This window comes from Lichenostomus cassidix, chromosome 2, assembly GCF_008360975.1.
Source record: "Lichenostomus cassidix isolate B80296 chromosome 2, HeHo_3.0, whole genome shotgun sequence".
In the NCBI taxonomy this organism is placed as follows: Eukaryota; Metazoa; Chordata; class Aves; order Passeriformes; family Meliphagidae; genus Lichenostomus; species Lichenostomus cassidix.
In genome coordinates, this window is record NC_139482.1 from 48,290,225 (window position 1) to 48,308,369 (window position 18,145).

The 18,145-nt window shown below is 41.4% G+C and overlaps 1 protein-coding gene across 21 annotated transcripts in view; it reads right to left on the reverse strand.

Annotated features, from left to right (window-relative positions):
* Positions 1–18,145, reverse strand: part of ARPP21 (cAMP regulated phosphoprotein 21) — a 197,137-nt gene that overhangs the window by 129,055 nt on the left and 49,937 nt on the right. For 3 of the 21 annotated variants that reach the window (XM_085051502.1, XM_085051496.1, XM_085051493.1), the window contains exon 1: positions 10,625–11,131. The exons of 1 other annotated variant lie outside the window; for it this stretch is intronic. The gene's annotated coding sequence lies outside the window, so the exon portion shown is untranslated. Of the gene's footprint in view, positions 1–8,755; positions 9,095–9,711; positions 9,864–10,107; positions 10,334–10,624; positions 11,150–13,086; positions 13,249–18,145 lie in introns of those variants that run through there. 17 more of the 21 variants (XM_085051504.1, XM_085051503.1, XM_085051491.1 and 14 more) reach the window with 14 other exon arrangements.

The following is an 18,145-nucleotide window of genomic DNA, read 5'->3' on the forward strand; positions in this document are numbered from 1 at the left end:
ATTGACATGAAATACAAAATATTCTCCATATAAGAACTCCAGCCATTTCTCTTCCTTTTCCTTGTATAATCCAGTAACACAGTAAACTGCATCCAACGTTTTGGGTGCTACAGTGCTCACAACATAGACAGAAGTCCATCTAAAAGGCCAAAAAGCCAACATATTGAAAGACTTTGACAACAAACACAGTCAAAGGTATTTCGTTTGGGTCATTTCCATTACACTTTATTTTCTAGGCAACTGACAAAAATTTATTGAAAATACTACTAACCCCATAAAAACCAAATAATCTAAATAAGAAGATGGAGAGTACAGGACACAACATCTTCCAGGAGCATCAAACATACACACAATTCTGTGGAGCTACTTAATTTGGATGGAGGCCCCAAAGGGACCAGATATACCAGTACAAGCTGCATACATGAAGTTCAAAAGCACAGCGTCTTCTGGATTTCACCACAAAACTTTTTGTTTCAAAGATGCAATTAGACCTGCTGGCACTCCCTCCTTAAGAAATACAAAAAAAAAAAAAAAAAAAGTCCAAGAGTCCTGGGAACTGGCATATTCTGAATAATGATAATATGCTTTATGTAACATGTTTATTATAAACTGGCTGTCCAAAAATCTACCAAGATAGGCTATTTTAAAAATTGCAGTACTATATGAAAAATAAATCGAAGGTTTCAACTCTTTCAAACAGAGGCAAATAACTGACATAGAAAAAGGCAAGAAGAAAAAGCTGGAAAATGTGAGAAAATGATAAAAACCCAAGAAAAGCCAGAAAGGTCAGTTTAACAAAGTGAAGTTTGCATAACGGGCACAACTTAGAAAAAAAACAAAGGCTTAGTATGAAGAATAGCCAGGCAATATATGGAGCACAATAGAGAGAACTGATACAAGTGTGGGAACAGCCAGAAAAGAGGCAGAGACGTCCATGATAGTGACTGCTTGAAACGCATGTATCAAGAAGCAAAACAAGAAAAGAGTTTATATTGGGACTGTGGTGAATTCCTCCAAATTTATCTTCATGCACTTTCACCAAGTTTCAATTCAGGGCTATGGACTGATTTTTAGGAAAATCCCTTGTTTATGTTATACCTGAGGATGTAGTAAATCTCCTAACTTCGTTATGCCTTATTTCACACACTCAGCTTTGACAAAAGAATATAACATCAGCTCCACTCCATATTTTTTGTCTGCTGAGGTTGCAAAGCTACTTGAAATTATCTCCATTTTCCCAGTTTTGTAACACAAGAATACCTAAGGTTACTGGCCCCAAAATAAACCATCTTAGGTCAAGAACAGAGCACTTGAATTCCTTTTATTAAAATCATCTGTCTGGCAGTGAATAGACATTGAAATTGGTTGTACATGCAGCTTATGTTCTGAGGACCACTGTTATGTTACAACTTCATGTGCCAGCCTCATTCCAACTACTGAGTATAGGTAATAAATGACAGATTTCAGGAGAATATTCAACTGTGCACCAGAAGTATGTGGGTTACTTATGCTCCTCTTTCATTATGATCTGTCAATGCAATCCTAGCAAACACATTGCCATGCCATAAAATTTTATCATTATACACAACTGAATTGCTCAGTCTGCTGTCATTTTATAGGCAAGTCAAAAATTCAGATGTTACTGGAGTTGCTCTCAAAGTACTGAAATAATTAGAACTGATTTCATTTTTCCACATATTGAAATTGTGCTGTTTAATCAATAAGATGTTTTGTTAAGAAGTGCCGATATTTCACTGTCACGTTTTCTGACATGCTCTTATATTGATGCAGTTTTATTACACACGGCTTTGACGTGCCTGACAACATTAATGAAGGCGTGACACAAGTGTATGTTATCAAACAAACACAAACAGGAATAGGTGCCAAAGAATCTACATTTTGACACTCATTGCCTGGACATTGAGCATAACTGTAGCACAGAAAATAGTTCACAGCAGTTCTTTGAACACACAGCTCTCTAAGAAATTATTTGTAGAGGAAAAATTGTAATTAGCCTTCATGAGTATGAATTATGTTCTCTGTTCTACTTCCTGGAAAAAAAAAACCCTGAGGAGTAACAAACACATCAAAGAAATACGTGGGCTTTGAAAGAGGCAGGTGCTTGCCGCATCTTGCTCCCGCATTGCGGAAACCATCGCGACAAAAGAACGAGTGGACAGGGGTGTCTGTGGAACCACAGCCCCATGACAATGCCTGTAGGGTTACCAGCAGCACAACCACAGGCAGCTAAAATGCTGCATGATGATTTGTGTCTCAATTTGCTCTTTCCTACCAGCCCTTCTCCATTAATGGAAAGCCCTTTACGGAAAGGTGGGGATTTAGGTAGCCACAGGGCACATTACACTAGTCCAGTAAATACCAAACTAACTTATGAGGCGCTGACATGCCAAGCGAAGAGCTGCCAAGGACAGAAATCAATTTACTCTCACAGAAGAACTGGCTACATGCCAGAGAATCCAGGATCTTGCATGCTTCCCCAAGACTCACCCACCAGCTTCCTACACTGACGTTAAGCCAGGCTAAAAAGTCCCATCCTAGCCCACACTGCCGTGGAGATGCCCTCAGACCTTGGCAACAATTTTGCTGGTCTTCCTTTCTCTCCTGCCAGATAGGTGGCAGAGAGGAGCAATTCTGCAACAGCAGAAGTCAGGAGATGCAGACCATTCACAACCCCAGTATCCTCATATTTGGTGAGATTAAGCATGATTGCAGAAGAGTAGTCATTTTGTACTGATCCCCCAGGCAAAGATATGCATCACAACACATGCATAAGGAATTTTCTTTTTTTTATCAGAAAACAAATTATACTGAAAAGAGGCTATACATCTACATATTTCCTCTGCATTATCCAAAATTCCAGTTACTTAATCTTCAGGGAATATCTCCTGAAAGTCCTACTTCCCTTTGCTGTCCTACTACTTCTGATGCTCCTTAACCTGATCTCACATCACAAGCAGTATTACTGGCACTAATCCTCCACTACGCCCTTACCCCACCACTCCCTTATCTCCGCCTCCAATTTTGAGAGGGTTACTTTAAGAAACAGGTCATTCAAGGACTTCTTTCAAATGCAGTCATTTTCAACAGTACACAGATTAAACAAAAGTTGCATTATCCCTCAGTAATAATTCATTGTCTTCTGTATCTAACAGGATTTTTATGCAACTTGCCATAGCCCTTGTCACCAGAATTCACCCCATTTTGCTGCTCAGTTGCAGAACAGAGCAGCTACACCGCAGTGGAGAAGCATATTGAGACACAAAAAGCTGGTAAATACATTATGTTTTCCAACTTATGTTTGTTTTTGATGAGTTAAAGCTTCCCAAAAATTATACCTGACTTAAACATAGTTTTGTTAGCATTTCCTGACGCTAACAGTAGTATGCATTATGAAATAAGGCACTTTAAGATGCCCTAAGTCACTCATTAGGCTCTCCTTCTAGATCTATTTTAAGAATTTTCCTTTCTTTTGTTTTGTAGAAGAAAGCTCTGAATTTTTCCTAAAGGAACAAAACCTGAAAGCACGAAAGTCAGACCTTCTCACTTCAGATTTCATGGTTTATAAAGTAGACAAATTATAAAACTATCAGACATTTCCCAGGCTTACATTAAAATCTGTAGCGAGCCTTTAGAGTGGACCAATTTATTTGATGTGTTTCTCTTAAAGCTTTTATGACATCATAAACATTTCTGACTCCATGACAAATATTTTATAATGCATTAAGCAGCCTCATTGAAACTGTTCTAAATGTTATGCCACTGGCAATGTATTTAGAAATTAAATAGTCACTTGAAAATGGAGAAACCTCAAGGTATAGTTTGAACCACCTCTATTTATGATTTACTTTTGTGCATTTCAAATAAATTTCAATGGCACAAACACCCAAAAAGCACAAAGTAAGCATATTCTTCAGAAGAACATCATGCTGTACCTATTTCACATGAGAGCATCAACACCACTAAAGTTTGCTCCCCACTAAAACTTCCCATTGAATTGAACATAGTTAGACATTTCATGCTAATTAATAACAGTTTATTTGTATTTATAAAACGCTTCTAAGCACTGCAGTTTATCTTCATTAGCTTCATTCTACTGAGAAGCTTTGCTATCCCTCTTTACACAGGAACAAATTAGGATAACTTTTTTTGAAGTAAAAAAAAGCATTACACCATGAGCAGCTCTGCGGGTCACCAAGCCCAAGATGCATGCACTCCCTGTGAAGAAAAGAAGCACAATCTGTCTCTGGTATTCAATAAAGAAAGTTTACAGAATGCTTTCTGTATTGAAGGCACAGGAAGACTTCAACTCATGAGGCAATAAAAATACAAATACTGCAACAGAATTCATTACTGACGAAATTATTAGCTGTTCAGGCATGCTTTTGATGACAGAATTCAAATCCTAGAACATAAAACTGGCTCTGATGATTTTATGAATCCAGTAAAAATCACTGCTGCATAGCTGTAAAAATCTGAATAAACAGAAGCTTGAAAGTAGGTGATTTGTACATATTTATTTTTATGTTTTAGCATAGATTGCAAACAGACAACAAAAACTTTGAGAAATAAAATAACAGAGCATTTAATTGTGGGGGAAGGGGTGTTGGACCATTCGCTGGAGCTTTTCTTAATCACTATTTTCTTTGTAACACCATCCTGCTGACAATTTAGGCTTTCCTTTGACTTGAAGGCATCCAATTTTGAAAAAAGGCAGTTTTATCAGTTAGAAATTGTTACTAAGCTTCCAGAATTTTAATACAGACAATGTATAAACAGCTTATAAATGAGTCACAGTATTGTCTATGACAAAATTATGAATATAGCAGAAAGCGTTAAATTACAAAAACACTTTTATAGGACTTTGCTTTCTCATGGTACTACTCTTTGTTAACTGTGGCTCTTGGCCTTAAAAGATCAAGATCAGACATCTGATCTGATCTGTAAGTGTCCCAATTTCCCTGCGAAAATTTTCTTTCACTTACAAAACTGCACTTCTCACCTTACATACTTCAGCATATGCTATGTGAATATCTGCCCTAAAAACAGCCTTACATGGTTACTGCCTCCATACATTGCCAGTAACTAGAAAGTACTCTAAACCCCCTGCTTCATAAAGTCATTGGATATCCAAATCATAAATTTCAAATTCCCAGCTGTCACTGCCTAGCTATGCCTTCTGCATTTCAGCTTAGTCATGATATATGACATTATTGCCCTCTCACACTTTGTATCTTCCTTCAGCACTAATCAAACAACCTATTTAGGTTTTGACCATGTTTACCACAGCAGCAACTAGTTCATCCAAACAGTCGCCATGAACTCACTCTTGTAAAAAGCAATTTTGCTTACTCCTTTTTTCTTTATTTGCCTCTGTATTTAGTCTGCTTTTTCCTCTCAGTAACAGGGAGTTTAGGTGTAATAGCCGGGAAAAAAAAAGGACAAAAATAAGCCATGTATCATTTTCATATAACACCTCATTACCTATTTAGGACTCTAGAATGATAGAGCATGGTTTAAATATCCCACAATATGACTAAAAAATAGTACATTTGAATGAAAGGAGATCTTTTCCGCAACAACTTTTTCCAAGGAACCAAAAAGATGTGTACTGATGGTGGATTACCTGAAATCCTGGAAACTACAACAGTGGAAAAGGAAGAAGTAGTAAATATTGGCAACATTATTACCAGGCGGAAGAAGGCAGCCGTGGCAGGACATTAGGGAAGTGTTTGCTTGAGGCGTTTTCCCTAAAGAGGACAGAGAGCTCTAGCGCTCTTCCCCTGGAATTAACGCAACTCGTAGCTTTGGACTGCCTGTGTCACACATTGTTAACATAGATTATTTATGTGCTCTCATAAATGAAGATGAGCTAAGGAAAAACATAAATGCATGCAGAGAGCACTCTTACACAGGCTCATCGGCAACACATCATCCAGCCTGCCTACTGTAAAACCAACATATGAGAAAACACAAAGTCTAAAACTAGAGTTACTTCAAATATCTAAGCAGCAGCAAAGTCCTACAATTATGTAGTTTGGACCTTCAGCGACATATGAGGAAGTACTTGGCAAGAACCCATCATAGATGTTATTTCTTTAAAAAAATATAGTTTTAATTAAAACTGGAAGTATTGCAGTTTTATCGTGTAATGTCTTTTCTGTTTCTCAAATAAACTCTGTGTGTGTGTGTGTACACCAGCATACTCATGCAAGCCACAGTGGCTGTTACTCTGACTTGGGTCTAAGCCTTCTTGTCAAGAAAGACCCCAAGAAAAACATATGCTGTCCATGAAGAGTAAGCAGTATGTCTACGTGAGTTTATAGGCAGCTTTAATTTATTTTTTAAAAAAAAACCAAAAACAAACCAGACATGAGTCATTATTTGTACTTGTTCTAAAGTTACTTCTTTGCTAGAAGGGCTTACTATTAAATTACTACACAAAAATAAAATGCTTTAATAGTTATAAACAAACATGTAAATTTATTTACATCTACATGTTTCTGGAAGTCAGCATTTCATGTATCAAATGGAAAAATCTGAAAACAAAACAAACAAAAGCAATTAATCAGGGAGACTTATCATCCAGGAGTGACCCACTTATAAGCCTGGAGACCAGAATAGGTCTCACTTGATGACTGTCAAAAACCAGATGCATGACCTCACATGGTTTGCATAATTCATCCGCACTTCAATTTACCCAGCCATAATTGGGGAAAATCTAACTTACCTGGATTGCAGTTTGTCATCAAAATAGAATGTGTCCTAGAAATGCACGTTACCACACAGATACAGAGACATTCATACACAGTATTTTAAATCTTCAGAATCAAGTGCTCTCCATTGGAACGTACAGTATCTTTGCCATGTATTACTTGTTTGATGAATGTTCCAATCTTCTAGAAGAAAAAGGGACCCATTTGCTTGACTTACTACCTGCTAAGAACATTAATACAGAACTTCAAATCTAATAAATGAATAAACAGGGGACAAATGGATTTTGCAAGTTTATTGCATGGTAGTTACATCTCAACTGGCCAATCTTTAATGGTATTTTTGAAAAGAGATTACTTAACATGAATAGCGTTTCCTTTAAATAACGATGTACCTTACAAACTGTCTTTAAAACTCATCAAGGAAATTAAGCTGGGAGCACTCACTGGATCAAGCCGCTCATTTGTGAGCAGTCCCTACAAACAAGGATTTGCCAGTCTGCCAAAATAATTTCCTACTCTGAAATTAATGCCAACAAAATTGGTAATACCATTCAATGCACATTACAGATTTTTTATATTATAAGCAGAGAGGTGTTATTATCAGCTGGTATAAGTCTATCCTGTTCTTAAGACCAGTGAAACTACATCAATTTACAGCTGCTAAAATTTGTCCCTGTGTCTGTCTTTAGCACTCATAAAACCATGGAGCCAATTTTAAAGCTCCACTGACTGCAGTGAGACCAATGCCTACAGGAGGCAAGACAGACTGTAAGTAAGCCATCCTAGAGTTAGTACACTTCCCCTTATTCATTCCAAGTTTAAAGCTAGTTATTCAAAACCATAACCTGGGAGAAACTCAAGAGCGCAGCGGATTTTAAAACTTCTTAGCTTTCTTTTATGTACTCCCAGAAATTCTGTTTAATAACAGTGATTTATCAGGCCAAGTCCAGTTACTTTAATCATGCAAATAACCCCAGTAAAGCCTACAGGAAAAGCACAGCATCAGGAAAACATGATTTGGACCACAGTTTTACACCAAATGGAGGAAGTTTTCAAAGCTACTTTTGCACTGTTTTCTCCCTCTCTGAGAACTACAATTACACCCGTGTTAAAAATCTCTTTGCATTTCTGCTATCGCCCTTATGTAAGTTTTCCTCCATGAGTACGATGTGGTGCAACACACGTCTGAGCAATCCTCACTTGCACACTTAGCCCTGGGGCAGTCAAAAGGACTAGCACATAGCAGAAAGAAATAAACGCTTGAAAAAGGATTTTGCAGGAGGGGTACTCAGTTGTTTCTTAGACCACCATCCTGTAAAACTGCAGACAGAGAGAAAATACAGTGGTTTTACAGAAGACATTTTTAATGGAGGTGAGTTTCTCTACAAGAGTCTAAGTGCACAGATTCTTGCAAATAGCTAATAAACACATTTCTGACTACAAGTACACTAAGCTAAAGAGAGCAGTTTTCAAAAGTATCTCAATGCATCTCACCAAGTGGCATACACTGTAGTCATTGTGTTTTCCTTCAGACTTTGCAAGAGATTTACAGCCGCTTGTATTCTGTGAGCATTGCATGCAACAACAATTTTTAATATCAACTGAATTAACTGCAAGGAATAAAAACTCAAAACTCCCGCTTTAGGAGGCTACCAATAAGCATGTAAATACAGTTAATCATTAAAACTGGTTATCAGAAAAAACAAAAAAAATATTTTTAAGATGCTTCTCAGTGCTACTCCACTGTCAGATACTTCACTATTAAAAAATAAATAAATAAAATGGTATATACTTCAACTTAAGCATGCCCACATAGAATCAGATTTACCAACGGTACACAATAAACTATCTACAGTTTGCTTCATGCAACTTTTTAAAAGAACTTTTTTTTTTTTAATCACCCTAGACATCACAAACCTCTTCAACTTAAAATCTGCTAATCAATCATTTTTTTTCACAATGCACAGTTGCATTTTCTTTCATTAATGTAATAGAAATATTTGAGTGATTTCCGTTTTTACCTTTGCATTTTTCCTTTTCCAGTATCCATAACCAATCATCGCTCTGCTCTTCCATTATGCTTCGTATATTGCAGAGTGAGAAGCATCTTCATTAAATAGTATTAAAAATAGAACACACCCGATCTCCCCACCGGAGCATGCTCTGACAGTGCTGATACCACAGCTCTCAAGGTAACCATGCCCAGCTGGGAACTGAGAGGCAAAGTCAGTGCGAGATTAGCAATTTGCAAGCCCAATTGTGCACACAAACTTGCCTCGATCCGTGACGAAGACTGCTAAAACAAAATCAGCGTGCAGTTAAATTATGCGACCGAAAAGTTGCAGATCAGTTTACAGTACGGTTTTGGTTTGGGTTTTTTTGGTTTGGTTTTTTTTTTACCCCTTCCCCAGCACCCTCAGCTTCAATTGCTTTGTACTTGCCTAAAATGTACATGTGCCATTTAGAAGAACGCGCACCGGGCATGCATCTGGCTCAGCATTGCAATGGCAGAGAAGTCAAAAAGGTGATGCACAGACACTTGTGTCGCTCTCTAATGCTTTTGTTTCCCCTCCCGGCACATTTACAGCGATGTCACACGGCGGCGGGATGAGTTTTAAGCAAAACCGCACACACCTGGAAGCGCAGAGACACACCTAGCACGTAAAAATGCACCCGGAATCTGAGCGTGTCCCCCCCGCTGGCTGACACGGTAAATGAACGCAAAATAAATAACAGCAATTAAACAAGGCTGCGCAATGGCTGCGCTGGATGGGCACGTCGGGGTTAGATTCACAAGCGATATCGTTCGAGAAGCACAGACAAGTAGGCAGAACACACCAAGCGGAGCAACACGAACTGCTTTTTGTGAAACAGGACACCGAACAATACAGCTGTAACTCCCGGACTGCGATACTCCTCCTCCACTGCATGCAAAAAGAGATGCTAAGGAAGCATCAAGTAAATCTGCTGCCCTCACATCCGCCACCCTTAAGAACAATGCCAGTCCAAGCAGCCCAGGCTTGCCCTCCAACAAACACGGCTTTGAAAGCGGATCCCGCTATGCTGTTCACAAATCAGCGAGTAAAAGTTGAGATTTCCTTAGAGTTTGATCCATTTTATCTATAATGACGGTTCGGAGAAGGGAGCTCTCCCCCCGCAGACCCTTTCCCTGGCGCCCGTCTCCCCCGCCCCAGCCCGCTTCCCGGCCACCTCACCTCCGCGCCCGACCCCGACCCGCCTCTGCTCCCGCCAGCAGCGCCTCTGGCGATGACCGCCGGGCAGCCGAAACTTTGGGAAGCCGCCGCCCTCCGCCGGGCAGGCGGCCCCGCGACGACGCCGAGAGCCGCGGCGAGTGGAGCCCTTGCCGCCCTACCTGGCTGTCAGCACCGCTACGCTGCCGCTCCGCAGTCCCGTGCGAGGCGCCGGCTCCAGCACCGATAGCATCCTGCCCCGCCGCACTACGAGCGACACCCTTTCTTCCTTTCCTTTTCCCTCCCCCTCTAGTAAATACCACATCTTAGAGCCGGAATCCTGCAGCCGCTATTAATAATTGCCCATCGCACGCAATTAAGGCAAGCCCCAATTCCATACACAGCTCCTGTTTCCCTCTCCCTCCGCTCCACATGCTCCAGCCGCCCTGACCTCAAAAATTAAAAGATCACGGGGAGGGGTGGGGGGGATGGGGCGAATGACTCCAACGAAATGACAGAAAACACATGCTGGAAGAAAAAGAATACAGACACTAAAAAAAAAAAAAAAAAAAAAATCGCGACAACAAAGAACATCACGCCACACAAATGTCGACAGATTCTGTTTTGGCTTCCTTGGGTTTTGTTTTTGGATTTTTTCGTTCCTTTTTTTTTTTCTTTTTTCTTTTTTTTTTTTTTTACCTTGCCTGCAAACGGGATCTGCCCCCAGCGTCTTGGCGGCTCGGGCTATTTTTGTTTGTTTGGTATTTTTGGTTGGCCGGTTTGTTTATTTTGCTGCGGATACGCTGCTGTTACGGTACAGTGACTGTCTTCCTGAAAGACATGGTCTCTTCCTCCGCCTCCGCCGCGGGAGGAGATCCGCCGCCGCGCCGCGGTGCTGGCCGGGCGCGGTGGCCGCGGCGGCACCGCCCGACCCGCCGGCCGCCTCCTGTCCTGTCCCGGCCCGGTCCGCCGCTCCGCCCGCCTCTGCCTGTCCGCTCTCGGCGCCCGCCTGGATCCCCTTCTGGCTCGCTCCTCTCTCCCTGTCCTCCGTCCTTTATGTGCCGCGCTCGCGGGCTCTACTGTCTGTCTACGAGTCTCTCCCTCTGCCTTTCTCTCTCTCCCCGCCCACGCAGCGTGGTGCGCCCCGGACCGCAGGCAGCGCCGCGCTCCGGCTCCACTGCTCGCCGGCTCCGCGCTCGCTGCGCTCAGCGCCGCCGCTCCGGCTGCCTGTCCCCCGGTTGCCGCACAGCACCCGCTGGCCGCGGCGCCATTGCGCTGCCCGCCCTCACCCCGCCCAGCCCCGCCAAGGGCCCGGAGCTGCCCGGCCGGGTCGGTGTCTGTCTGTGTGTGGGGTGGCTCTGCCTGTCTGACCGCCCGCCCGCCCGCCGGTGTGTGCGTGTGGCCTCCCGCACGCCGGCCCCTCCAGTCACACTGCTTCCCCCCTCCGAGCCCTCCCCGTCAGCCCATCCGCAACCAGGAGCACAGACAAAGCACCCGAGCGGGGCTAATAAGGAGAAAGCTCGTTAATCCCCTCCGATTCCTTGTTATTTGCTCCCACCCACTCCCTGTCGCCCCCGACACACGCACGTCCCAGGAAAAAGAAAAAGGAGGGAAGGAAATGGGCCCTTGACTCCAGAGGACAGCTTTAGTGAAGGTCTAGGGAGAGTGGTTTTAATTATTATTTTTGCGGGTGAAACCTGACAGCCTTCAGGCTGATCAGCCGAGCTGCTGAAAGGGGTAAAGAGAGAGAAAAAAAAAAAAAAAAGACTGCAGCAGATTTTGGGTGGTAGCAGATGAGCCACTAAAAATGGGGCACATGATCCCCTTCCCCCTCCCCTGCCCAGCATGTCTCTATCTAGGATCTGGCTTGATGATATTTCCCTCGGAGCCTTGCTGCACACCATCAAGGCACAGGGAAACAGGCAATTCACCAGCACATGCATTTCCGATACATAAAACCGCTGCTATGCATTTAAAACCCGAGCCTCGTTTTACCCAATTGAATACATCCAGGCATTCATTCTGCACCCAGCTGAGAAAAGGGCATTTACCTCTTTGCTAGGTGGCTATTAATATGCAGTAAAATTATAGCTGTACAACGCCAAATGTAATTGCCATAGATCATTTAGAGCAGATCCAGCAATTCAGCTGCTGGAAATGCATGTCTGTGAATAACCATGCATCTGGTACAATGCCCTCCACTACAATAACCTGAAAGGAGACAGAAGCGTCTGGTACTAGCTGCAATTAGTAATCCTATGGATGAAAAATAAACAGTCAGTAAGTACAAAGCAGCAAGGTCCCATGAAATATAGTGATCATTTCTGTCTACGGTGATACAAATAACCCAACTCCCACAGACAGACAATTCTTATTTAAAATACGCAGTTAAAAATGCACGCCTATCATGTTGTGTTTTCAGAAAGCCCTAGTTAGAGAAGACAGTTTGCCATGATTAATGAATGTAGTAGAACTCATGTACCAGTAAATATGGACAAATATGCAGAAGGCCGGGGAAGAGTTGGGGGAAATATTTGCTTTAGTAGGTATTATCCTTGCACCCCTGGAATCCCTCTTTCCCTCAGAAGCAAACACCTGCTTTTACCGGGGACTGCTGAATGGAATCAGACTGGAAGAATACAGTGAGTGATGAACCACAACAGGGTGTGCATTAGCTGGCTCTTTGGTGCACGTTTCAAGTGATCAGAGGCATTCAGCCACACACACCAAAACCTGTTCTGCTAATGCACCTCCTGATGTGGCTTCATCCACATCATCCTAGGGTGGTCGTGTGTGGCTCCATCTACTTTTAATTTCATTCTTTAACATATTCCCACACAGTGCTATGAGTTCCATCTGAAAGCAAAAAAGACCAGCAGAAAGGCTATAAATGGCACTAGTGTGCTACACCTGGTGATGGGGCAAGGACCAGTTCTTTGCTTTTTGCCATTTGATATTTCTGCTGTCTCAACAATAGACCAAAGTTAATTTTCCAAAATGGTTATCAAAACTATTCTGAACATGCAGTGAACCTCACCTGGCTGCTGCCCATCATTCCCTCTCTCCCAAGCAGGGTACTCAGATAAGGGAGAGAATGCACACTGCACCAGGACATAAAAGTAGTACTCACTCATGCCTTCAATAAATGGCTGGCAACTCACCTCCAGAAGGGAAGGGGATGAGAGTAGTGAATGTTTCAGAACCTTGCTCCAGTCACTAGACAAAATGAACATGTAAAAGAGCCACTTGTCCACAGCTTGTCTTCCACCGTTGAGGTAATGGAGTGTCTTCAGAGTGGGAAGAGCGAAAACTATATGTCAGATCTGTAAAAGTAGATAAAAATTAATCCAAGCTGTAGTCTGGCAGTTCACCCTCTCCTGTGTGGCTGGATGTGCCTGGAGCAAGTTACCAAATGCTAAAAGATGCCTCCTACAGCAACACTAATGGAAATAATCAGGAAAAAACCTCCAGTGTCACTCTGGTATCACATAAGGTAGTTTTTCAACTCAGAATGTTGAGTAGCATCAAACGTAACGTGGAAATAAGTGAAATTGCCTTCTTTTGTTAGGAAGTCACCTTAGACCTTCTCACTCAGATATTAATCTGACAGAATATGTAGCCTACATCCCTTCTCATCAGGACTTTTCTTTGTAGAAAGAAAAATCACAATCATTGCACAATCATACTATTGAAGAGGCGGCAAACCACAGCAACGATTTGCTGCTGCCTGTCCTGATTTGTAAACATGGACAGGGATAACTTTCCATTTAAGCTTCACGAAAGTCAGCAGAAGCTCTGTGTTTAACCAGAAACAGAACTTTATTGACTCTTCAGACCTCTGACACCTTTTTCTGTCTGTCTGTTGCTTGGCCAAATTTCAAGGGTAGTCAGGAAAAAAGAAAACCCAGAAGACCTATATTACCAAATACTTTCTTGAATAAAGCATTAAATTAATTAACCAGTAGTACATGCTTTCTAGGACTCTGGTATTGCCAAGTGCCCTTGTGCAATAGGACCACCATATAGAAGTAAAGTGTATGGGAACTATATATACACAAAATTCCTACAGAGAACACCAAACACTTCAGCTCAAGGTATGTCCAAAGTGTGGCAACAGATAATATTACTTGTTCACTGTGAGCACACTTTCTAGCTATGATATCTCAATCTCACTTAGAAATCAAGAAAACCTTACTAGGCTCTCAAAACCTGGTGTCAGACTGGAAGTATGAGATGTCAGACAAACATACAGAGCTTCTTCTTGCAGAACAGTTCTGCAATCACAGATTCCTGGGATAGAAGGAATGTAGTGTTACTAAATACATTCAGAAAAACTTGCACAACTGGTTGCAGATTTCTGCTGCTTCCAGTCATTTCTCAGTGAAAAAAAACCCCTAATATGTAAAGTCTGTTGTGTTTTGGAGTTAGGGAATGATTCAGTTTGAGGCACAACAGTATGATAAGCTAACTAATGATGTATTTTAGAATAATCTTATGTGAAAGAGATGAGTTTTGGGGGATTTTATTTATTTTTAAACTTCTTTCCATTTTTATGTTCTACATGTTACAAACAAATTAATCATGCATAATTTGCAGATGGACTTGAAAATACCGTGCTTCTGTTTAAAATGGCACTTTACAATATGTAAATATAGCCCCATTGCTCCAGTTTAAAATACTCCTCAGGAAGAGCTGAAATATTTTTCCAACTACAACGTCTCAAGTACAGGAAAATTACCCAAGCAATTTGTGTAAAGCATGTACTGGTAGCTCAGATTTGACCAAAAAAAAAAAAGAATCTTTGTGCTCTTCCCAATGAAGTCAGTAAGAATTTTGCAATGGATTTCATTAGGATTAAGATCAGGTACCTAAATCTCAGATTCTTTCTTTGGAGAAAGATCAATGAACAACCCTTTAAAAATATAATCTGTTGCTAGAGGGGCTGAGGCAGCTTTTTTTTTTCCCACTGAAAGCAAAGAATCATTTCTTTGTATTTGACATTTCAAATCCCCTCTTAGTTTCTTTTAGAAATCCCAAAGTGTTTGATGTGCCATATCTGTGTATCTTGAAAAGGATATTACAGTGTGGAGTTCCTCACCCTACAAAAAAAAAGTTGCCTGATCCCCATCATAGCTCCTGCAGCACTGCTCAGCTGTGACTTTCAGAAGAAGATGAGCAGGAATTTGAACTCTGGCTTTGACAGGTAGCATTTGTGCAAATGCTTCTCATGTTGTAGCCTTTTCCACAATTTATGTTTACAGGCAGGAGGACTGGGGGACTTTCAGGTCCCAGTGTAGGAGGGGCAGTGGACTGTTTTGTGGGCTGACAGGCACCTGGCAACTCCAAAAAGGATGTTCCAAAGTAATCCAGAGACCACAGAAAGGGCTCAGCTTGGTATCCTTCTGACTCAATCATATTGCTGACAACACTGAAAGAGCTGTGACAGCATGAGATATTCAGGTGGTGGGCAGCTCTCAGCTGCACTGGACAGAAACACATCTCTGATACAGAAACTTAGCATAGTGGTATTTTTTATAATATTTATGAGTGGCTTGCACGATAGGACAAAGCTACAAAATATGCAGTGGTGAGTAAGAGAAAGAGTACTAAGAAGAGACAGTCAGCAAGAGTGTTATGAACTGTGGTGATAGAATGGGCCAGAGAGAAAATGGTGAGAAAAAGAGGAGGAGGGAGAGTCCCAGGCAGGGAATGCAGTGAGTTGGTTATCTTCAGATCTGTGATTCATTGTCAAGAATGTGCACTACCTGCACATATTAGAGCACTGTAGGGAAGAAATCAGGCCGAGGAAATTCCAAACTCTTTCAATAGGATTTATGAGCTTTAATAATCCAACGGCTCAGGGTCGCCTAAGAGCCCAGGAACTGCTTGGTTCACAAATATGAGTGGCTCTAAGGAGACATATGACAAACACAGCATCTGTCCCAGAGTAGTTACAGCCCTTGGCATAGAAGCCATAAGAGTCACAAACAACTTCACTGGCACAAAGCAGCTTCTCATCAAGACCTTACCAAGAGAAGACTTTATTGCAGCCCTTTGTCTAAAGCAAAAGTATAAAAGCATAGGTTACCTCCCAGCACACCTGGCCAGCAGACAAGCTTTGGGGACAGTTTTCAGCTACCACAATAAAATGTGGGTAACACAGTCTTTCAACACAGATACATGGTGTCTCTGTCACTGCTAAAACATCACAGACCTACATCTGCCCTGAAGGTGTCCGGGAAGAAGGGAACCATGATAAGCTAGTGGATCCAGGAAATGACAGAGAAGGGGAAAGAAGAAAAAAAATAATCTTGAGAGGAATCCCACTTACCTTATAGAAATCTTGCCAGAGCAATATTAAGAATAGTAGTAAAACATGTTTGTGGAGTTATAGGCTTGATTTAACACTTAAATCCAAGTATATTTTAGAGAAGACGATCACCCCAACTGCAGATTGGATATAAAAGCCTAGAGAATGAAGTTGGCAAATAATTTGGAAGTGAAAAAAGGCAGATTTGCTGTGCCAATCAGCCCATGTAACTCTTAGTAAACACTACCAGCTATTCCATTTGAAATTCCCCTGAACATGATGCTCTCTTAACTTCTGCTTCTAGAAGGTCTGGTCTTCTTTGAAATGCCTGTTTTAAATGTAAGAATTTAAGAGAAGGCTCCCAATTTACATGAGGCCTAGACCTACCTTGCAGATATATTTCACAAGTTACTTGATACTACAGTGCTATGGTGACACTCTTCAACCAGATACCATTTTTTCAGTTTTCCTTTAAAATTTTTAGGAATAGCATTTAACTTCTCACACTGGAATCTCTAGAAGGAATCCTGGCCACAGCATCTGTGTAGCCTGGATGCATTTCTTTCCTGCTGCCACAGCATCTGTGTAGCCTGGATGTGTTGGTTTCCTGCTGCCCACCCTACCTCACTGCACTGTATGCTCTGAGGCTCACACTGGCCACCCTTATTCACTCAGCCAGGTAGGGAAGCAGCAAACAGCAAACACTGGCCATGAACTTTGCTCAAGAGGAGGTGAGGATGCACTCCACAATAGAGAGAGGTAGGAGAGTAACAGAATTTTCTGGCAGATCAGTTCCCCTCACAATCCCTGTGAAATTAAGTACTTGCCCCCTTTTAGGCCATGTTGTGCTTTACGTGCAAAACTGTGCAGATGTGCCAAAGAATAGGAGCAACCCGAAAAAGGAAACTAAAACAAAACAAATCTAACCACAAGAAAATCCCAACCAGTGCTAAAACACACTTCCCAAAAACAGCCCTTTACAAACTACTGGAGGCAACCTCTTTTTACAATTTATGTATCATCATGCTAGTTTTGTTCATCCTCAGTAAAAATGACAGAAAAGGCAGATCTGTAACCACAATTTGGCTTATTCAAGGTGACTCTACTTTGAACCATCCTACTCAAAGATCCCAAAAGCAGAAGAGGCCCTACAGTAAGCAGAGAATAATTCTTGCTATGTCATTTGAAAAGCCTCTCAAGTTCTGTCAGTAGTGAAAAAATATGGCCTTTTTCATACAAATGGGAGTCTTAGAGGTTTCTCAAGGAGCTATGAGTTTAAATCCTGCTGAGGTATTAACCCTCACTTCTCCACTTTCACTCATTAGGACCAGTGTTCTTTTTCTTAAAACAGTCAGCCAAATATTAGATTAATTAGCCTTAATTTAGTGATTTGCAATGTTTCATCTTCAACATTTGAAATCAACTTTTGTGTTGACTACTGGGCTGCACAAAAGAGACAATAAAGAATGAATGACTTCTCATGTAAAAATTAGGTCCATTCGACACAAAGTGATGGGAGCAGTAGGAAATCCCACAACATTGTACTTCATGGACAGAACACAAAGACAGATGTTTAAGCTTCCAGCATTTTGAGGTCTTGGGCCTTTCAGGTCTTGGAGTTTTAAGCATAGTTATTTCTAAGTCCTTGCCCTTAAAATAATACTGTTCCCTCAAATTTTCTCCAGCTGCTTTCTTTTTGTTTCGCCTTGCCTTATCCAGTAGACATATTTAAATTTTCCTTTGTTTGGAATCTACATTTTTTCACGCCCTAAAATTACAGCCTTTGCAATGTGCAATAACTGTTGAAAGTCCCTCCATTGAAAGAGCAGAACATGGTACAATTTTAGCATCATATAATTTCCTGCATAATTGTTAAATGATTTTCTTCATTTTCTCCCTCCCCCTCTTTT